The 23,532-nt window shown below is 43.6% G+C and overlaps 1 long non-coding RNA gene across 1 annotated transcript; it reads right to left on the bottom strand.

Moving 5' to 3' along the window:
- Window positions 1-1,075: 1,075 nt before the first annotated feature.
- On the bottom strand, window positions 1,076-21,965 carry LOC147002422 (uncharacterized). The gene is made up of 3 exons (XR_015048725.1): window positions 21,872-21,965; window positions 8,931-9,077; window positions 1,076-1,527 (listed from the first exon to the last, which is right to left on the bottom strand). It is a non-coding gene; the product is annotated as an uncharacterized LOC147002422 (long non-coding RNA).
- Window positions 21,966-23,532: the final 1,567 nt, after the last annotated feature.

The raw sequence follows: 23,532 nt of genomic DNA, 5'->3' as shown, positions 1-23,532 counted from the left end.
AGGTCATGAGAGTGGGTAATGGCAATGGCAGCATAGGAGAGCTGGCCCTGGTGGAGGGGATACAGATGAGCCTGTACTATGGGTGAGAGCACAGGGGATCTGGCCCTGTCACTTCTCTCCTGTGAGGTGCCTGGGCGAGGAGGTGAGGTCAGGGAAGACAACCCCATGTTTTCTAATGGGAATATGACCCACGGACACAGGGGTGATTGGACCATCCCCAAATCTACATCATCTACTAAGGACTGGGATATATGAAAGGACCATTCCTGCTGTTTTAAACTGCAGGATCTCCTTGGCACCTGAGGCAGTCAGGAGAGCTGATCCCAGTCATAAGAGCAGGTAAGCTGGTCCTTCTCCTTGCCTCCTGTAGCACTCGAGAACAGGACCTGCACCTCACCTAGGCCGCGCAGTAGTGCTGGTCCTGGACAAGGAGGACTGGGTGAGCCAGTCCCCATGTCAAAGTGAGGGCAAGCAGACCCTATCACTCATCCGGTGTTAGGTGGCAAGGGTAAGTGGGTAACGCTTTCCACCTTGCCCTTCACTACCTGTGGCAGTCGAGATAACTGGTCCTGGGGTTATGAGAACCGATGAGCTGTCCCTGCCCCTTGCCAGGGCTGCAGCCCTCAGAGAAACAGGCCTTGCATCTCGCCTGGGCAACACGATGGAGCTGGTCCTGAGCCTGAAGACACTGGTGAGCCAGACTTGAGGGTGTGAGAGTAGGAGAGAGGCCTGTACCTCAACTGGGCAGCACAGTGGAGCCGGCTCTGGAGGCATGGGTAGTGGGTGGGCCATCCCTGAGGGCAAGAGAGCAGCAGAGCTGATCTGTCTCCTGCTGATGGTGACACTGGGTGGCCTAGGTGGAGCTGTTGCGTGTAATTAAAAAAATTTTTTATCACATCAATGTTTTATTTATTTATTATTGGTTATTTTATTTATTTATTTCAAATGTGTCCTCCTTCCTGGATTTCCCTCCGCAAACTCCCTATCCCATCCCCCCTGCTTCTATGAGGGTGCTCCCCCCCACCCACATATCCACTCCTGCCTCAACACTCTAGCATCCCCCTACACTGGGGCATTGAGCCTTCACAAAGCCATGGGCCTCCCCTCCCATTGATGTCCAACAAAGTCATCCTCTGCTACATAGGCAGCTAGAGCCATGGGTCCCTTCACATATACTCTTTGGTAAGTGATTTAGTCCCTGGGAGCTCTGGGGGATCTGGTTGGTTGATGTTGTTGTTTTTCCTATGGGGTTGTAAACCTTTTCAGCTCCTTCAGTCCTCTCCCTAACTCCTCCATTGGAGTCCCCGTGTTCAATCAGATGGTTGGCTGCAAGCATCCACATCTGTATTGGTCAAGCTCTGGCATAGCCTCTTGGGACAGCTGTATCAGGCTTCTGTCAGCAAGCACTTCTTGGCATCAGCAATAGGGTCTGGGTTTGGTGTCTGCATATGGGATGGATCCCCAGGTAGGGCAGTCTCTGGATGGCCTTTCCTTCGGTCTCTGCTCCACTCTTTGTTCCTTCATTCCCTTTAGACAGAAACAATTTTGAGTTAATATTTTTGAGATGGGTGGGTGATCCCATCCCTTAACCGGGGGCTGTGCCTAACCACTGGATATGGTCTCTATAGGTTCTATCACCCCTTTGTTGGGTATTTTGACTAATGTCATCCTTGTTGGGTTCTGGGAACCTCTTGCTTCTCTGTCCTTTCTGCCCAGTAATTGACTCCTGGCCTTCTTTATTGACCACATCAAGGACCAATTAGGGAGCCAGACTGTAGTATCAGCACCTCCCTCTACATTGAGCAGTGCTGGAGAACTTGCTCTGGTGGTGTGAATAGGAAGACTCTTTGGGCTGCCCAGCTCAGTTACCACCTGGGCTCAAAATCAGGACTCTGAATTGATCCACCCCAAATTCTATATTATCTTCTAAAAGCTGGGACATGAGAAAGAACCAGTCTTCCAGTTTCAAAGTTGCAGTATTTCCATGACCGGGCAACAACAGGATAACCTGGAAGAGTCCCTGTGAAGATCCAATATTGATGGTGTCACAGAAACCAGAGATCTCGAACAAGACCAGTGATTCATTTCAATGATCATTTGCAAGTGATGATGTGTAACCAGAGGATTATATTGTGGGATAGGATACACTGTGACAAACTACTGCTCCCACTATGAGATATTTTCTATGCTTGCTTTGTTGTTGTTGTTTGTGTGTTTGTTTGTGTCTTGTTTTCAGGGGGAGTTTGCATGGACAAAGGGCAGATATTTGGAGACCTGGAGATGAGCGGGACTGGGGTGCATGGTGTGAAACTCACAAAGAATCAATAAAACATGTTTTAAAAGAGAGAAAGAAACTCAAGTCGGCACCACTTTAGCAGGTGCTGTGTCAGAGTTTCCAGAGTCTGACCTCAGGGTTTATTTTCCTTACTCATTTAAGCACAGTGAACTTGAGAAAGAGGTTTCCACGTGACAATTATTACAACAAAGCTTTAGGACAGCTATGTTGAAACTCCCTTGCAAAGCACCTGTGACCCTTACAATAACGAGTTCTATTGACAGATGAACAGTATTCAGGGTAAGGGTCTAGGAAGGAAGGACTTGTAATAAGCATAAGGATGAATTCTCTTGATGGAGGATGAAAAGTATACAGGACCTCTTTCAGAAGGATATTCACTGAGAGCCCAAGGGCTTCAACAGTGCTCAGGATTTTAGAGGATGCAGGAAGGCTGGCTCCATAGAATCAGTAGTAGAAAGATCACCAGGTTGTTAGACAACATCACTCTAGCCTTCTGGGTCAAAAGGGCACTTCCTTCCCTTGAAGAAAATAGGCCCCTGGGTCTGCTTTCTCCATTCCTTCTCTAGGCTGTGCCTCCTACACATTCAGATTAGTGAGCCTTGAGCTGAGCCCCACTTGATGTCCTCTTGTCATCCTCTCTGTCACACAACAACACAAGAAGTCCTCCACTAGACACTGATTGCCCAACTTCCCAGTTGAAAGCATATTGAGGAATTAACTTCTTTATTTTATGAGTTACCCAGTCTGTGTTAGCTGTAAATGAATATGGAAACATCAAGGCTGATGCTTTTCAGTAAACATGATGCCTAGAGGTTCACCTAATTTGTTTTGTATTCATACTTAACTTCACTCTTATTCTTTTTTATTGTTGGCTTGTACACTCACTCACAAAGAATCAATAACACTTTTTTTTTTTTAAAGAAAGAAACTCATGTCAGTACCACTTTAACAGGTGCTGTGTCAAAGCTTCCAGAGTCTGACCTCAAGGTTCATGTAACCATCCATTCATGCTTTGACAAAGACACTTGGATAGGCCCTGGGCTTTCACTATAACAGATTAAAGTGCTATAAATATTCATGGAAAGATTATTTTGTGTTTGTATAAACATAGGTTTTAATTACTCTGGGACTAATTTCCCAAAGAAAATGATTGCTAGGGTGTGCAGAAAGGACTGGTTTGCTTTTATAAGAAACTGCCAATATCCCCAAATACACTTTATATTTTTACCATCCTTTAAATAAAGTCTCATGTAGCTCAGACTGGCCTCTAGCTCTCTAGATAGCCAAGGATGGCCTTGTGTCTTTGATCCTCTCACCTCTACTTCCCAAGTGCGTGGATTCCAGGCGTACTACAATTTGGCATCTTTGGGAGTACCAAACCTTTTTAGACAGGTAAATGAATGTCAAAGTATTATAAGATGTCATACAAAGGTCACACACAGCCTGAGCTGAGTGTGTGAACACAGATAGTTGGCCTCTTTATAGTCTCCAGAGCACTTTAGAAGGGCAGGTAATCTTTGTTATAAATTTCTCCAGGTCCTATTGCCAGCAGCCACACATCAGTTAGCAATGGCCATACATAACAGAAAACCCAACTGCAGTCTTTGAGTCCATTGAAATCAGAGAACAAGATGTCTTGACATCAATGTATTCAGAGGCTTAAAGATGACAGTTGTCATCACCCCAGGAATCGTGGTCACATGAAGAATTGAGAAATGGCTTTGTTTATATAAGGAAGGAAGATGTTCTCCCAGGAACACACAGTCCTCTGGTTTTCCTATGTTTCCCAGAACACTGACTGGGAGCTTGCTAGGGTTTGGTTATGATTTGAGAGTATTGCTCAAAGGCTTATATGTTAGACATTTAGTCCAGAGCATGGCTTGTTGGAGTGGAAGAATCACAGATTGAGGCCCAACATCAAGGTGATTAGGCCACTGGCAAGTGCTGCCTGGAAGGGGTTACTGTAGTTATCATGGAAGCCTGGTTATTTCCTGTAAGAGCAGTTGTTATACAGAAAGAACAAGCCTTGCCCCTGAGTTGTCCTGGCTTTCTGTCTCACCATGTGACCTCTTTCATTCTGTCCCACCATGAAATCACTCACTGTATTATTTTCTATTTCCCATTGCTGGGGGGAAAATGATGAATGCATCTCAAGAAAGGAAGGCTTTAATTTGGGTCACAGTTTGAATCAGTACAGCTCATCATGGCAGAGAAGGCACAGTACTGGGGCCATGAGGCAGCTAGGCATATTTTATCTGCAGTCAGGAAGGAGAGAGAGAGAGAGAGAGAGAGAGAGAGAGAGAGAGAGAGAGAGAGAGAGAGAGAGAGAGAGAGAGAGAAGGGCTAATGCTTATCTGGCTTTTTCCTCTTTCAGGACCACAGCTGATGGTTTGCTGCTGCCCACATTCAGAATTGTCTGCCATCCTCAGTTAAACCTTTCTGGCAGCACCCTCCCAGGCATTCCCAGAGGTGACTAGATCTACCTGACTCTAGATCCAGTCAAGATGCCAATGAGGGTTAACCGTCATTTCATGGTGCTGTGATGGAGCCAGGATATGCCAACTGGAGGGGAAGCAATTGTTGGTGCCATGTTCTTGAACCTCCAAAATGGTTAAATAAACTCGGGGTTTCTTTTTTAAAAGATGTTTTAATATTGTGATTTGCATTTATGTGTTGCCTGCATGTATGCCTTTGTGAGGGTGCAGGTCCTCTGGAACTGGAGTTACAGACAGTTGTGAGCTGCCATGTGGGTTCTGGGAATTGAACCAGCGTCCTCTGGAGGAGCAGCTACTGCTCTTAACCCCTGAGCCATCTCTTCAGCCTCCATAAGCTTGGTTTTTAAATAAAGTGCCCAGCCTTAAGTGTTTTGTTACAGCCACAGAAAACAGAGTAATACAGACTCTCATGGTTGGAACATCGTACAGAGAAGAAGAGTTCTCTTATAATTCTGGTTGGCTCAGAACCAAATTTGTTACTATAATAAAACTGAATATAAAATGGAGAATAAAAGAAATTAAGTTATTTTCCTCTCAGGGCTCAGAATGCTATGTTATGTTACCTCTATCTATCAAACAGTGACCCTTTATGCAATGTTTCTACTGCATTCACTGTATGTCTTTACTTCCTGGATCTCAGATGGCAGGTGGAACTGTTTTGAGATTTGGGCATAGTTTCTGCTTATCACCAAAAGCTCATTTGTTAGAAGCTTGATCCCCAATGTGTGGACATAAATGATGGAGGAAACTGAGTGTGTGGCATTGGGCTTAATCCCAGGGCTTCATACATGCTAGGCAAGTAGAATAGCACTGAGAACATCCTTATCTCTTGACCTGTTAGAGTCTGATTTCACGGAGAAGCCATTGGGAGCACTACCTTTACAGGAAACTATGCACTGTTTGTAGTATACAGATTAGGTTTGGAGAGAAGATAGTAAAATAGACCTGCCCCTGCGGTCTGATTCCGTATCCCTCCCTCTTACACAGGGTACTGCCCTATGGAGCCATCTGCTACCACTTTCTCACCAGAGCTGATCAGAAGCTCCAGTATCACATTCCTGGGATTCCTCAGCCTCGAGTGTTTTGTTATAGTAACAGAAAACACACTGATAGAATCTCTCACTAGGATATTTCTTACTATCTAGCAGCCTGACACATTTTGCTATAGAAACAGGAAATAGACTAGCACAATCTCTCACTCTCATATTTACCCTGCTATAACAGGAATTGAGGGAGTAGAATAAAACTTTACTTTTATGGATATGATTGGGAGATTGTTGACATAATTTTCACTCAAGTTATATTACTCTAACCTTGACAGCATTGCTCTGTTAGCTGCTAGGGAGGCTGGGAACTATGGTATGTAGTCTAGAAAGCCACTCCATTAACTGGAGCTTCTATTACCAGAACAGGGTTACAGGTTTGGGAAATAACTAGGAGAGCTTAGTACAATGTCTTCTAGTTTGAGGCAGAACAGATGGAACAGGTCAGGGTAGTGGTTTTCAGTCAGAAACAACTTTGTTCACTGGAGGACATTTGGCAACGCCAAGCTGATGTTGGCTACTCCAGCGGTATCATGTGCATAGCTAGCACCTAGCAGGAAGATGCTGTTATGTATTTTACCATGTAGAGTTCAAGTCCCCTATAAAGACATTGAGTAACCCATACCATCCAGTGTACAGAAACTGAGAAACCCTGATTCAGGGTCTGTCCCTCATGCCTCAGCCCGCCATGTGTGAATAACATCTCTTGGCTTTCATTTCATGCTTTCCTAGAAAAACATGCTTGTAGGTAAGATGTGGGTAATATGCCTGAGCTTCCAGCAACATAGAATCAGAACTGTGAGGGATTGTAGCACAGTGGACATTTGCTGTGGGTCATTCTACCACAGAAGCCCAATGCATAGCCACTTGCATAGAATTCCACAATGACCATCACCAAGTGCATTCAGTTCTAACAAGAAAGATTTTCTTCTCTGGATTTTCACAGGCTAGTTAATAATATGTAATCTCTCACTAATGCACAGCAAAGGAGGAAAGCTATTCAATTAAAGACAAGTGCAATGTTGTATAATTAATCATAGTCTTCTTCAGAGGAAATAAAAATAATTTGTTTTGGTAAGGAGGAAGCCACACCTACTCAGTGAGAAGGAAAAGCCATTCATTCATACATCATGTTTACTCTGAATGGCTCAGTGCATGGCAGCTCGCACTGTGAGACTCAGGCATGGGGAAGCGTGTGGAAAATCTTGTCATTTCTGGTTCTGATAATCTGCTATAATGATAGATTAAAAATGCAGTTTGGCATTTCAGGTTATAAATCTCTAATAACCAACCTCAGAGAAGGCACCAAACCCTCCAGAGAGATTTCCAACATGAGATGATGACACTTCTTAATAAACTCAGGATTGGTGATGTACCATGTCACCCTGCCAGCCAGAAGAAGAAGAAAATGGCACGGTTGCTACGGTGACCACTCTGAAGTTGTGTTCTATAAATCTACGTAATCCACTTCTGGAAGTTCTCCCCTGGGATGACGATGTACGGTGTGTCAGCAATGCATCACAGAAACCTTTCCTTATTTAAGGTGGTTATTTAGACACCACACATTTTTCTTAGAGACAGAGACAAGCGTATTGTCCTTTGTTGCTTAGTTTCCTCGGGCAGAGCACTTTACTTCTAAGGCTTTCATAGAACTTATTTTTTGTAGTGTGTGTGTGTGTGTGTGTGTGTGTGTATTATGTATGAAATGTGTGTGTGTGTATGTGTGGTATGTATGAGATGTGTGTATGCTTCTGTGTAGTGTGTGTGTGTGATGTGTGTGCATGTGTGTATATGCACATTGTGTATATGTGTGTGTACATGTGTATGTATGTATGTGGTATCAGTATATGTGAGCATCTCTGTGTATAAGTGTATGTGTGGTGTGTATATGTATCTGTGCATGTGTGGTGTATGTGTATTTTTTTGTGTTTGTGTGTGTATGGTATATCTGTGTATGTGCATGTGTATATGGGGTGTGTATGTGTGTGCCGCTGAGTGTGTGGTATGTTTGTGTGTATATGTAGGCATACACAGCATGTAGCATGTGTGCGTCAGAAGATGGTGGGCAATGGTTCTCTCCTACTGTGCAGGTTTCAGGGATCGAGATCAGGTACTCTGGCTTGGCAATAAGCAATATTTTGCAGCCAAGTGGTCACATATTCTCTTCTCATTTTAATTTTTTCTCTACCATTGTATTTTTCATTATTGGTCTTTCCAAACTGTAAAGTATCTCCAGGAAATTTTTTATCTCTTAAAAATTTCCAGGCTCCTCTCAAATTATCTGTGTAGCCTCGGGCTACCTAGGGAGGTAGTTTCCCAGCTGAGCTACATCTACAGCCCATCACATCTTATACTTTATTTTGTATGTGCTCAGCTCACTACATAAATAATACATGTTCACTGATTTGTGTGTTTTAGCTTTATTTAGTAGTGTGTCTGCGAACCACGCTCTTGGGGTCAGATTTATGAGGATTGTAAGACAACATGCAGTTATATTTTTCTATTGTGGGATAAAAAAATTTATACAAACAGACAGAGAACTGGATACCTGGATTTTTTGAAATGGTGAGCTGTTGATTCATTCAAACAATATAGATCATATCTGTCAGTAAGTATATAACAGCATTTAACAGAGTTCAAGTGGACTGTTAAGTTTATTGACAATGCAGAAACTGCTCACATCCTTGTTTATTGATGAAAGAAGAATAGCCTTGGTAACAAGCCACAGGCCTGCTTGCTTGGCCAATCTTACCATCTACCAGCTGTGCACCAGTGTGCAACTTACTTTAATCACAGTAAGCCTCACTTGCCTTGTGTGTCAATAGGGATTCTGATACCTTTCCAAGGCCATTGTCGGCCTCACTTTCAATGAGCTATCATGTGAAATATACAGCACACAGCTGGGCAGGATCAGAGCCCTTGGTGCTAAGCAATAGAAATCAACCCTGCTAGATGAACGGGGAAAAAAAGCATATTTGTTAGAAAGACCATGGGCTCCTTACAGAATCCGGGAAGGGGTCAAGGACTACACTTCAGAACTGGGAACTCTGGCTTCACAGTTGCAGGAAGTCCTGACAGGATTCCAGGCACAATTACCTTTGGATGAATAAGTATGTTTTCAACCACTTTCGGCGTTCTGGAAGATTTGTATTCCCCGGAGAAAAGGGCTTATTGTTTTGGATTAGGTGACCTGGTATATAAAGGCTTTGAGATTGTGTTAAGTCTTTGGCAGCTTTACCAGATCTGCAGAAAAATGAAAAAAATGTCAGGCAAAACAGAGATCTCCTACAAAGGCACTTGGTACTTAGTGACTGCCCTTCCTTCTGGTTCCCCCATTTGAACCCCATTTTATATCTTGCAATGTGTGTAACTATATGACTTCTAGCCAGTTTAATATATGTGTAATACTTTTAAACTTGGAAAAAATCTCTCTCTCTCTCTCTGAATGTCCTGTGCATTGTTCTAGATATTTTATGTATATATGTGTAGTGTAGTGTAGTGTATGTGTGTATTCTTGCATTTGTGCATGTGTGTGCAGGTGCACATATGTGCAAACAACAGAAGATAACTTCAGGTGTTATCTTCAGGAGCCATCCACTATATAGTTTTTTGAGATAGTGTCTCTCATTGTCCTGGCTCTCACCAAAGAGCCAAGGCCAGTTACCCAGGATATCAGGAATCTGCTAGCTCAGGCATCCCAGGGCTTTCGTTGTAAGTGCTCACCACCATAACTCACCCTTTTATTGTAAACCTGGGTTCTGGAGATCAAAGTGAGATCCTTATACTTGGAAGGCAAGTGCTTTATTGACTGTATTCTGTCACCATACCTCATCCAAGATGCTTTCCACACTTGGACCTGGGTCCTCATAAACACCAGTTGGTCTTCCAATTTAACAAAGAAGTACTAATACAGTATACATAATAAAAACCCTTGAAAGTATCTGATCATATATAATTTTAGATGTAGGTTTCCTCTCATCTATGCGGACCTTTGCCTGGATTATATTTTTAGTGTAAGGGTTCTTGGGGACAGGGTCTTTATATTTTGCACAGGCTTGTCCCAAACTTGCTTGAAGCAATACTCTTGTCTTAGCCCCCCAAGAAGCTCTCATACCGAGATTGCAATGCATTCTGAAATGCACACGCTTCCATACCCTGATTGCACTGTATTTTAGAAATATGAAGTCTAGGGAGCTGGAGTGCTAATGGCTCAGTGGTTAGGAGCATTGTGCAGTTACTGCACTTCCAAAGGCTCAACCATTACAGTTCAAATCTCTCTGCAACTCCAGCTCTGGGGGGTCCAATGCCCTCATATGGTCTCTGAGGGCACCAGGCAAGCAAGTCATGTGCATACTCAGAGAAAACATCCATACACATGGAATAAAATTAAATAAAGTAAAAATAAACTTAAGGAATTAAAATTAAACATTTTTAAAAGATCAAGTTTGTGATTTTGTTACTGGATTATGTAGTAAAGTTAAATATATCTATATTTCATGGTGCCTCACAAAATTGCTGCATCTTTCAGCTGCTGTCTTGCTATTTCTGTTAGACTGTAGAGTGCTCCTATTTCTCTGTTGCAAATTATATCTACAAGGCACCCTATGGAGGTTCACTGTCCACTGCACACTGTTCTAGTGAGCACCCATTTGTTTGATTCAATGCTTTATCTACAGAGTCATTACATCGCCCAGAACCACCACATGCAAGTGCTGACTGGAGCTAGAAAGGGAAACAAGGATGTGACACATGCTAGCAGGGTAACACACTTCATCATGTTATTCTCAGAACTGGGACTCTAGAAACGTAGTGAAGAATAATTATTTAGAGAGAAAAGAAAACCTTACATGAGCAGAACCCTGGAAACAAAGCAATATAAGTATACCAGTCATATTTCTGTTTTCTAACTTGCTTTCAAATCAATGATAATGTGATGGTTATACTTCGTCTGTGATAAAAGAAGCAATAGATACCAAAAGCAAATCCAGATAGAAAATCTCTTCCTTAAGCTCAGTGAGTCTCAGCATGAGCTAGACTGCACATCACCCCAGGATTTCCTCTGAAGAAGGGGGCTGTGAGCCAGCAGCATCCTGAAGGATCAGCACATCTGTTCCCTTAAATAACCGAGTCAATGCCATCTTCCCCATTTTCCTGATAAAGAAGAGCTAACCTAGAAAGTTTAATAGCTTGTTTAAATCCAAGGATTTAGCCAGAACTCAAACTCAGCTTGTTAGTCCCAATCCAGAGTTAAATGGTGCCTATGTGGCCAATGTCCTATAAGGTTACAAAATCTAATCTAAACCAGTTACACTGCCTCTATATCTTTGTCTTAGTTAGGGTTTTACTGCTGTGAACAGACACCATGGCCAAGTATCTAATAAATAAAGGACAACATTTAATTGTGGCTGGCTTACAGGTTCAGAGATTCAGTCCATTATCATCATGGTGGTTACATGGCAGCATCCAGGCAGGCATGGTGCAGGAGGAGCTGAGAATTCTACATCTTCATCTGAAGGCTGCTAGTGGAAGTCTGGCTTCCAGGCAGCTAGGATGAGGGTCTTAAAGCCCATGCCCACAGTGACACACCTACTCCAACAGAGCCACACCTTCTAATGGTGCCACTGCCTGGGCCGAGCATATACAAACTATAACAATCTTTAATGAAAAAATGTTTATGTCCTCATTTGCCACCTTCTAAGAAGGTTTCTATTTTCTCTGAAGTAGAAAGAAAAAAAGGATGCTTTCATGGGATCATCCTATTTATTTCAAATTTATTTCAGATTCCTGTGGTCGAGGAGTTAGTCTAACTAGCCAAATAAATTAAATTTTTGTGCAATTGTTTGATCGAGTCGGGTCTCGTGTAGTCCAGTCATGGCCTTGAAATTCTGGCCTCCTGTTCCACCTCTCAAGTGCTAGGATCACAAGTGTGTACCACTGTGCGTGCTTTCAATATGTTCCTTAAAAAGAGTACACATTTCAGCTTCCTGTTTGCTACTTGTTGATTACACACATTCACACATATATTCTCCCCTCAATTCACTAACTTAAGCAAATGAATAGTTTCCCAGAGGAAATTGATACTTACTTCTCATAAAATCAAAACCTACTTCACTTTTTTGGTGTATATGTGTTTATATGTGTGCACATACATACATATAGCTACATGGAGGCCAGAGGTAGATGTTGGGTGTCTTCTTCAATAAGTCTCCATCATATTTTTGAGGCAAGTTCTCTCAACGAACCCATAGCTCATTAATTTAGCTAGATTGGCAGGCCAGCAAGGTCCAGGCATCCTCCAGCCATCTGTGTCAGCCTCTCCATCACTGAGATTCCAGGTGAGTATCCAAACTCAGATCCTTGTATTTGTGCATCAAGTACTTTCCTAACTGAATTGTCTTCCCAACAACTATTTCACTTCGAAAAAAAAAATTCATATATGGTATGTTCCCTCTGATATTATCACCTCTTTTTTTCATTTCTGTAGATTTTTATGCTGTATGCTGCTTTTGGGACCACCCACTCATTGCTTAGAACACAACATTTGTAGATACCATGGAGCTTAGGTACTTTCAAATGACAGATCTTTTTGCATTTAAAACAGGAGCTTGTTTAGAGCAGAGTGTCCCTGCGAGGAAAAACTGATGCATGTGCTGTGAATCCACCCAGCATCTCCTCAGTTACTGACCTCCACATGACCTCAATGACCATCACGTTTGTGATACTTCAAATCTTTGACTCATACAGCTGCCCCTCAGCACATGCGCTCCGTGGGGAGCTAACCTGCCAACAGGCAGAAGCATACTCAAATTCATCTTGAGCAAACTGATTCAGAGTTTGGCCGTCAAGAAGTGAATTCCTGAGGCACAAAGTTACTCAAATTCACCATGTACTTGAGGGTGCATAGAGAAAGTGGGGTTGCAGGAAGCAGAAACTGGGGGCAGAGGAGAGTAGAAACAGAGGGTCATGTGACCTCAAGTGACTATTAAAGGGGCAGAGAGATGGCTCTGTTCCTGGAAGGTACCCAATCACCAGTTACAGTTCCCACAGGGGTGCCACTTGTGACAAGTCCCCCATTCTCCTGATTGCTTTGGTGTGTTTCTCTTCTGCAATCAAAAGATCTTGCCTACAGTTGTCTAATATGCCTAATGGCTCTTTGCTGATTTAGGTTTGTGGGTACGTCATAGACTTTCAGAGCTCCTGAGATGACCAGAGACAATCTGACGTGATCTGATCTGGAACAGAACCCCAGGGACATACTTCTTTTCCCAGCTTAAAGGTCAGGCTCAATAGGTAGCCCAGGAAGAAATTCCAGTTTGGCCACTCATTTGTCCTATGATCTTGGGTTATCTGACATCTCTGCTTTGATGTCCTTGTTTTCAAACACCTGTGGCATAGTTTGTTGTGAGGATTAAACATGAACTAACAGTGTGATTGATGCATAGTATTTGAGTATCCAAGGAACATTAGTTGGTAACCCAGAAAAGCTTTGCTTTTTGCTCACATACAACCACATTCTATACCACAAACACTCCACCACACACAAACATATGTGTGTAAATACATGAACTGTGATAATACACGTGTCTGTAATATAATGGTGTCTGTAGTATAATAATTCGTACCTGCAATAAGATATGTTTTCCCCCAGTGAATGTACACATATACCTGGCTATGGATGCTAGATGTAAATTCAAGTTTTTTTTTTTAACCCAGACATGTTTCTATCCAAAGGAAGAACAGGGACAAAATGGACCCACCTTGGGGTACATCATGTCCACAGGCACCAAACCCAACACTATTGCCGTGGTCAAGAGGTGCTTGCAGACAGGATCCAAGGGTGACAGTTCCTGGGGATGTCTGGCTTTGCAACTGACCAAAGCAGAGGTGGATGCTTGGATCCAACCATCAGGCTGAATTCAGGGAACCTGGTGGGGGAGTTGGCAGAAGGACTGGAGGAGCAGAGGGGAATTGTAACCCCATCGGAAGAACAACATAGTCTGGCCTGACCACTCATTTCTCCCAGAGACTAGATCACCAACCAAGGAGTGTACCTAAAGGGATCTTTGACTCCAGATACATATGTAGCAGAGGATGGCCTTGCCCAACAGCAACAGGAGGGGAAGGCCCTTGGTCTCAGAGAGGTTTGATGCCCCAGAATAGGGGGATGCTGGAGCAGTGAAGCAGGAAAGTGTAGGTGGGTGGGGGAGCACTCTTATGCAGGCAAAAGGAACAGGGGGGGCAGATGTGGAATGGGGGGCTGGTAGAGGGGGTAACCAGGAAGTGGGATATCATTTGAGATGTAAACGAATGGAATGATTAATAATAATAAAAGAAAAAAGTTTAAAACTTTTTTTAAAAAGAAAAAGAAATTTCACTGTTAACATGCTATCTTTTTGGCTTAACCCTTGGCTCTCTTTTATAATCACATGCCCTTTAGTGCTTTGTGCTGTTTCATTATTTATTCTGAACAACCTCAGAGTCCTCTCTTAGTGCACATGGCTCTGTAAAAGGGTAGGAGAGAGGCTGGGGAGTCAGAGAGTCTTAAAAAGCCAACAAGTAAAGGAGATGGTCCTTGGTCTTCAGACTTTGGCTTTGGAACAGAAACATGGACATATATCTTTTCAAGGCTGAATGGATAAGCAAGGGTAGTGTTGTAAACTGTATTCAATCCCAATCTGGGGTTTCTATCCCACCTTTTACCATTTGGTTCCCAGATAAAAGACACACACAACCTTTATATTTACAATAAGCCTTAATCAGCACTAGATTGGGCAGATATCTACCCTCTATGTTATTAAAATCTATTTCCTATCGATAACGCCAAGTTATTACTGTGTTTTATCTGGGCTGCTCTTAATTCCAATTGGCCAGCCCTCAGGGCCATGCTTGCTTGCTTGCTTGCTTGCTTGCTTGCTTCCTTCCTTCCTTCCTTCCTTCCTTCCTTCCTTCCTTCCTTCCTTCCTTCCTTCCTTCCCTCCCTCCCTCCCTCCCTCCCTCCGTCCTTCCTCTCTCTCTGTCTCTTCCTTCCTTCCTTCCTTCCTTCCTTCCTTCCTTCCTTCCTTCCTTCCTTCCTTCCTTCCTCCCTCCCCCCCTCTTTCTTTCTTCCTTCCTTATTAGATTCTTTATTTACAGTTCAAATGTTTTCTGGTTTCCCTTCCAACCCTCCCTATTCTCTCCCCCCTCCCCCTGCTCACCAACCCAACCATTCCCACTTCCTGGCACTGGCATTCCCCTATACTTGGGCATAGAACCTTCACAGGACCAAGGGCCTCTCCTCCCATTAATGACCAACTAGGCCATCCTCTGCTACATATGCAGCTAGAGCCATGAATCCCACCATGTGTTTTCTTAGGTTGGTGGTTTAGTCCCAGAGAGCTCTGGGGGTCCTGGTTAGTTCATATTGTTCCTCCTATGGGGCTGCAAAACCCTTCAGCTCCTTGGGTACTTTCTCTAGTTCCTTCATTGGGGACCCTGTGCTCCATCCAATGGATGGCTGTGAGCATCCACTCCTGTATTTGTCAGGCACTGGCAGAGCCTCTCAGGAGACAGCTATATCTGACTGCAGTCAGGAAGCTCTTATTGACATGCACAATAGTGTCTGGGTTTGGTGACTGTATATGGAATGGATCCCCAGATGGGGCAGTCTCTGGATGGTCATTCCTTCAGTCTCTGCTTCACACTTTGTCTCTGTAACTCCTTCCATGGATATTTTGTTCCCCCTTCTAAGAAGGATAGAAGTGTCCACACTTTGGTCTTTCTTCTTCCTGAGTTTCATGTGTTTTGCGAATTGTATCTTGGGAATTCTGAGTTTTTGGGTGAATATCCACTTATCAGTGAGTGCATATCATGTGTCTTCTTTTGTGATTGGGTTCTCTCATTCAGGATGATATTCTCCAGATCCATCCATTTGCCTAAGAATTTTAAATTCATTGTTTTTAATAGCTATATAGTACTCCATTGTGTAAATGTACCACATTTTCTGTATCTATTCCTCTGTTAAGGGACATCTGGGTTCTTTCCAGCTTCTGGCTGTTATAAATAAGGCTGCTATGAACATAGTGAAGCATGTGTCTTTATTACATGTTGGAGCATCTTCTGGGTATATGCCCAGGAGTGGTATTGCTCCGGTAGTACTATGTCCAATTTTCTAAGGAACCGCCAGACTGATTTCCAGAGTGGTTGTACAAGCTTGCAATCCCACCAGCAATGGAGGAGTGTTCCTCTTTCTCCATATACTCTCCAGCATCTGCTGTCACCTGAGTTTTTGATCTTAGCCATTCTGATTGGTGTGAGGTGAAATCTCAGGGTTGTTTTGATTTGCATTTCCCTGATGATTAAGGATGTTGAACATTTTTTAGATGCTTCTCAGCCATTCAGTATTCCTCAGCAGAGAATTCTTTGTTTAGCTCTGTATCCCATTTTTTAATAGGGTTATTTGGTTTCCTAGATTTTAACTTCTTGAGTTCTTTGTATATATTGAATATTAGCCCTCTGTTGGATTGGTAAAGATCCTTTCCCAATCTGTTGGTTGCTGTCTTGTCTTATTGACAGTGTCCTTTGCCTCACAGAAGCTTTGTAATTTTATGAGGTTCCAGGGCCATGATTTCTTGACTCCTAACCTGTGATGACTTTTCTTCCTCCTTACATCTCTCTCTTTCTCCACCCCCCCATTTTCCCCTGACCCCCTAGGCCCAGGAACCCTAAAACCAGCCTGTCTCTTCTGCCCAGCAATTGGTTGTCGGCATCTTTATTTACCAATCAGAAATAACTTGGGGGCAAGGTTACAGGTTATCACTTGGCCTATGTGAGGAGGAACCAATGTTAGCATTGGAATACAAGCATCATCAGGACAACACACTACAGGTAGAATTGTAGTATCAAACCTTGAATGTGCTGCCTTCCTGCCCTGGTCTACGGGGTTTGCAGATTGCAGGCATGCACCACTGTGCCTGACCTAAACAGTCCTTTTTTAATTGTTTTTATTTTTTTTTAATGCTTTCGGTTTGCCTGTGGCAAAGAAAAACTGGGCAGTCACATTGTATTATGTGCTTCAGATGTCACAAGAAAATAATCAGGTTAGGTGGCTTAAGTGACAGAGATCAGGGTTGTCACAGTCCGAGAGGCTACAAGTTTGGATCAAGGTGCTATCACTGTCAGTTTCTGAGGGGGTGGGGAAGGCTTTCTTCCTGGCTTTCGACAGCTGCCTTCCCCCTTTCCCATGTCCTCACATGGCCTTTTCTCTTCATGTATGGAGGGAGGGAGGCAGGGGGAGAGGGAGAAGGGGGGCAGCAGCAGGGAGAGCACCCCACGTGTCCCTTAACCCTCTGACAGGAGCGCAGTCCTGTCGGATCAGGGGCTTATCTTGTGACTTGTCTGGTGAGACATAAATGGAAGATTTATTTAACCTCAAACAAGGAAGGAGTCGACAGACCATAGAAATTCTAACCTGGTGAACAAATGACTTCATTTGGGTCACTCCCAGGAACAGAGGTGACTCATAGGCAGGTGCACCAACAAAAAGTCCCAACCTACCCCCAGTCATTATTTTTTTTTTAACTTGAAATGTTATGAAATGGTTTTTTAGACAGCAGGGAAGGGAGATCAGAAAGCCAGGGAAGGGTGTCCTATAGATGTGTGGCCCCTTTCCCAAGAGGAAATGGGGACAGTCCCATTATTACAACTATAGATCTAGCTGTTTAGCTCAGTGCCATGACTTTACGTATGTTGTTACGTATGGAGTTACTCTGCTCCAGTATGTCAATGGTCATGCCAAGAAGCTTGGAGGAAGCAGCTATATTCCATGCCACCCCCCAAGACTTTATTACCTCCAAATAAGGTCACAGTGGAGGTCAAAACTTCGGTATGTCAATGCTGTATGTTGGGGTTCCGGGTGAGTTTGTTGTTCATCTCAGATATTAGTTCTGGTTTAAGGTGTTTTGCTTTGTTTTTTTTAAGTCCAGCCCTAGACTCAACATCTAGAGATTGATTTTGCTTTTTTTTTTTTTTTTTTTGCATAGAGTCTGTATCATCAGTCACTTTTCTGTTGCTATGATAAACACCATGACCGAAAGCAACTCAGGGAAGAAAGGCTTTATTTTGTCCTGTATTTCACAGTCCATCGCTGAGGGAAAGCCAAGGCAGGAACTCAAGGTAGGAACATGAAGAAGCAATCACAGAGGGACTTAGCTTGCTAGCTAATGCCCAGCCTCATGGTTGGCTACCTCTCTTATACACCTTCCCCCAACAATCAACGATCAAGAAAATACCCCCACAGACATGCCTGCAAGCCAATCTCACGGAAGCAACCCCTCAAGTAGGTTTTGTTCGATGTTTTATCGCTGCAGCAACAGAGAAGCAAACTAGAACAGGATTCAAGTTTTCTAGTCTGCATGACTGTGCAGCCCAAAACCAAGCTGAGGGCTGGGTCTCTGAATGACATACAAGGAATATAAAACAGTCACAGTGAAATCCCCATGGTCACACACAGGTGCCACCCAGAAATGCAGAGGCTACTACACCACAGTTGACCTCACAGGTTAAACCTTGTGGCATTGACTCTGGCTTTCTCGGGCACGGCTAAGGCTGTCGTCCATTGGCCAATACATCGGTGCCTCATCCTAGAGCTACACTAGTCTTGGATATGGCCTGTCAGAGCCCCTGCAGAGTCCGGGGGACTCACCTTGGTCTGGGATGCACAGTGAGTGAGTTGAGAACTACATAAAACAGCAACAGAAAGGGCAGATCTGGGGAGGAGACAGGGAAGCGGGAAATGGAGGTCAGTGGGCGGGAGGCTGGGGTCAGAGGGCTGGCCAGCTACAGAATGCACACAGGTTCGAATCATTGGAAAAATCTGTGCAAATGACTGTATGGTTTCAGACCCACAAGGGAGTGAGGTGCATATCTTATTTCCTAAAGCAGACCTGGCCTCCAGGTTCTCCCAGCAGCCCCAGTCCCTACCTGGCATACCCTGTTCCCAAACCTTAACCCCAACCCCAGCCCAACAGGGTCTGGGTTGTCCTTCCCCCAGAGGCTCTTCCCTATATAATCCAGGCATTTTGGTCTCTTTCTTTCCCTGGCCTTGGTCCTTAAGGCCATCGACCTCTCTTGAGAGAGCAGCTTCCCAATAAACCTGCCTTTAAGACAATCTAATCTCTCTTGGATTGGCTCATTTTTACCTGCAGAGAAATAATTTATCTGTGACCAAAAGTTCCACCCCATTTCAGGCATTATACTTTTGCATGGACTTTGCTGAGAAACTTCATCCAGGAAAGACACACACACACACACACACACACTCCCCGTGTTAATTAACAATCTCATACAAGTGACTGTTTGGGGCTGAGAAGATTGCTCAGTCAGTAAAGTGCTTGCTGTGTAAGCCCTAGGACTTGTTTTTGATCCCCAGTCGTCACAAAAGCTCTGTAGCATGGACTGTGCTTGCACTCTCAGCACTGGGGAAGCATAGTCTTGTGTGTTCTTGGGGCTAACTAGCCAGCCAGCCTAGTTGAATTGGCTAATTTCAGTTTGAGAGACCCTGTCTCAAAACACACAGACACCCACAGACCACACACACACACACACAGACATGTATAGACACACAAAGACATGCATAGACACACACAGATAAACACACATACACAGAGATACACATGTAGACACACATGCACATAACACACACACACACATACACACACACACACACACACTCATACTCACAAGCATACCTAAAAGTGAAGCTGTTTTGTTTTTAAATTTTTTTTTTTGCATTTCATTTTACATGTAGTGCCTGAATATATATGTTTGTTTAACACGTATGTAGGTGTTCACAGAGGCCAGAAGATGGTGTGAGATCTCACTAGAACTGAAGTAGATTCTAGAAAACCGAACCCAGGTCCTCTACAAGAGCAACAAGAGCTCTTAATCAGTGAGCCATCATCTCTCCAGCCTCCAAGTGAAGTTTTTAATTTACATTTAATTACATTTTAATTTTTTTACAGATGACCTTGTTTTTTGGTTAACCCAATATTATGGTTTGAATATAATGTCCCTCGCAGGTTCGTTTTTTAATGCTTTTTACCCAGCAGGTGGAGCCATTTGAGAGGCAGTAGGCCTTGACTGGCTGACATGTATGACAAGAGGCTAGCCTTAAATGTAGTAGCCTAGCCCTTGGTCCTAACTTCTCTGCTACCTGTCTATTAGATGCAAACAGATTGTCATGTGGCCTGGTTGCCATGCTCCTCGACCCCCATGAAGCACTGAAATCCCCTAAACCCTCGAGCCAAAACAAATAGTTTCAACCCCAAGTTGTTGCTACAAAGTATGTTGTCAGAGCAATGAGAAATTAATGTGGGGTAGAAATTGGAGATGCCACTCTTTGTAATGTGTTTCTATTAGTAATTTATTTTATGAACATTATGTCCTCTAAAACAATTTTCTGATCTAAGCTCCAAGTTATGCCCTAACAACCTGCACTTCCGTCTAGGCTCTCCCACCTTCATAATTAAATAGTAATTGCGTGATTGTTTAGGTCTGTCTTCCTTGCCAAATTATTTTCCCAATGAAAATACCAGGCAGGGTCGTTTTCATCATAACAGTATCGTCAGGGGCTCTTGCCTATAGCAATACATTCTCTGTGAATGAGATATTTCATTTACTCACTTAGTCATCCATTAATAACGCTCACAAACCCAAGGAAGTACGCTCTACTTAGGAAAACAAACATCGGTGCAGGTTCTACCTCCAAAGGTTTCACAACTCACCACAGGAAACTCCTTATCATCATAGGTAAAAGTTCCTTCTGAGAACCCAGTGAAAGAGGAGACTCTGCCCCCCAAAACACTCACCTCAAATATTCAAGAGACTTTGTATTCAGTTTACCAGCCCCCCTTTCCTGGAAGGGTATTCAATGTAAATCCCTAAAACTTACTAGAATCCAAGGTCTTTCTACAAAACAGATTCTCAGACATATCTAAAGTCAGGGGAAAGAATTTTTTTTAAAAGTACATTACTACATTCTTTCTTGGACTAGGAAAACTATATGCATATGTATTAATTACTTTCCATATCTCTGTGATAAAAAAAAAATCTCCGACAGAGAAAGCTGGAGGGAGGAGAGGTGTGTATCGTTTCTTGGCTACAAAGGCTGACAGAGCTTCTCCTCGGGTAGATGAAATAGAAGATCCTGGTCCGCGGTGGGAATACGAGATGCTGGGTCTTCTCAGCGTGGGGATCATGACGCCAAGAAAGCTAGGTACAGAACCAGAGGTGGGCGTGGTCTTCAAGTCTTAGTCTTAAAGATTTGCTTCCTCTCACCCTCAAGGTCCTACAGCCCCCCAAAACACAGCCACTGGCTGGGAGACAGAGATGCTCAAAACAGGCCTGTGAGGGAACATTTCAGTTGAGCCATGTCTCCGATGATAAATTGAGTGTTACTAGGGTAAGAGGCATCATTAGAAATTGAGCTGACAGTGTTTGCCAAAGCATGGATATGTGAAATAACTTGTTACTACAAAGAACACCAAGTACCTTGTGAAGCTGCGGGTGGGACTGGAGAGTCTGTGTGATTGTGTGTGTGTGTGTGTGTGGGGGGAGGTCGGCAGGCTGGAGGAAGGGATGCTGGGCCCTCATCGGAGGACTTTGTCCCATACTGCAGGAGCTACTTCAGGGTTTGTACTCGGGATAGGAAGATTGGTTTTGCAGTTTAGACAGAGCCCCCTGGTGGAGGTGTGGAGGGCCTGCTGACAAGGCCGGCTAGTTGAGGCTAGCAGAGAGGTAGGCCTGGGCAGAGGTGGGCCCCAGGGAGTAAAGCTGAATCTAGCTGGAGTGCTAGGCGGCAGGAGAGTCAGCAGGACTTTAGTGATTCCATGTGGGGTAAGAGTCGGCAGGCAGGAATAAGCTCCAGGTTGCCTTGGATAACCAATAACCCCCACACCAGCCCCTTGGACATAGATACAAAGTTCTCAAGGCTCACCCCCCACCGCACCCCCACCACCAAAACGGAGGACATGGTGTAAATGGCGAAAGAGCACTTGCCGTACCATACAGTTCCCGTGATCCGGCAGGATGAAGAACAGCGGCAGGAAACTCCAACTTGCTTTGTCCTCACAAACACTGCGATCCCTGTGCAGCCTCCCAGAGGCGGCTTTCCAAATTTCTTTTTGGAAACAGGAACAGGGACTGTATTGGGATGCTAGGCTGTCCACACAGTGTGGGCCAAATAGATTACTCACCCTCTCCCAAAGACTTCTGGGAGGCTGTGGACCTGGCAGCCAAGGGAGAAATTCATTTTCGGATCTGTCCAGTTGTATGCCTGTATGCCCTTGGTAACTGGGAGGGTTTATCAATCAACATGAACTCAGAATTGTGAACTGTTTTATTTTTTTACTGTTTTTCCAAGGCAGTGTAGACGGGATTTCTTTGTGTAGCGTTGACTGTCCTGGAACTCACGCTGTAGCCCAGGCTGTCCTCAAACTCAGAGACCTACTTGCCTTTCGGATGCTATACCATGGCCAGCAGCTGGCTTGCTTTGCTTCCTTCTGTTTCAGCTGAAAGGATTACTGAGTGGATTACTGAAAGGATCTCTCTCTCTCTCTCTCTCTCTCTCTCTCTCTCTCTCTCTCTCTCTCCATTCAAAATTCTTACAAATAGAATTTCTAGCCCGATCTGGTAGCACTTGTCTGTAATCTCAGCACTCAGGAGACTGAAATATTTTGAGTTTATGGCTAAACTGGGCTGCATCTTAACTTTGGGGTCAGCCCGGGCTACATAGTGAAAACCTCTTTCAAAAAGGTGGGACACAGAGCCAGGAAAGGGACATACACACGTAAGTCCTGCATTTAAGATGCTGAGAGAGGGAGGTTAGGAATTCCTGAGCCTCCTTAGTTACATAGCAAATTTGAGGCCGGCCTGGGCTACATGAGACCCTAACTCACCACCACCATTTCAGACACAGTTTCCATTTGGGATCTCAGGCTTTATAAATTTCATTTGTAGTTAAAAAACAAAAATAAAAACAAAAACAAAAAACTATAAAAGCACAACCCACTTACAGTTAGTTGTAGCTTCAAACGTCATATACCAAGGTCAAATACCTACCAGCTTTTAATTAAAAACATTTTCTTAAGAATTCTACTGGAGCATAGTCACATACCCTATGACTTACACATTCAAAATATATGCTTTCAATGAATTCTTACATCATCTGAACATTAGATTTTTGGCAATGAAATTGTGTTCATTTTATAATCAGAAAAATATTACAAAAATGTTCTAAAATTATAGAACAAATCCTCTATACAAGAAATATTCTCTTTCAATTATTAGGACCAAGAGGAAAGATACCATATGAGAGTTCAAAGGAAACAAAAGTATAGGCCATGATGAAAATCATACCAGAAAACTAACACATGCCCTGAGCTGGAGTGTGTGTTCCCATGACGCCGCTCCTCATTGTCCTGCTGAGTAGGGGAGACCCAGTTTAATTTACAGACTCCTATTTTGTTACCTGGGGATTAAGGGAAAACCTCCCCACTCAGTAATCCTTTCATCTGAAGCCTGACAGGCTGTGATGGGGGAATTCTTACCCAGGATAAGAGTGATATTGTATTAAGAGGAAAAAATAAATAATAGCCTTGAGGGCTTAAACTGCTGCATGCGCTGATGGGAAAGCTCAGCCTCTCCATCTACTGTGTGTGCCCTG

This window comes from Mus caroli, unplaced genomic scaffold, assembly GCF_978045245.1.
Source record: "Mus caroli unplaced genomic scaffold, Mus_caroli_1 scaffold_10, whole genome shotgun sequence".
Classification (NCBI taxonomy): domain Eukaryota; kingdom Metazoa; phylum Chordata; class Mammalia; order Rodentia; family Muridae; genus Mus; species Mus caroli.
The sequence above is the reverse complement of the archived record's forward strand: the minus strand, read 5'-3'. Positions and strand labels throughout refer to the sequence as shown.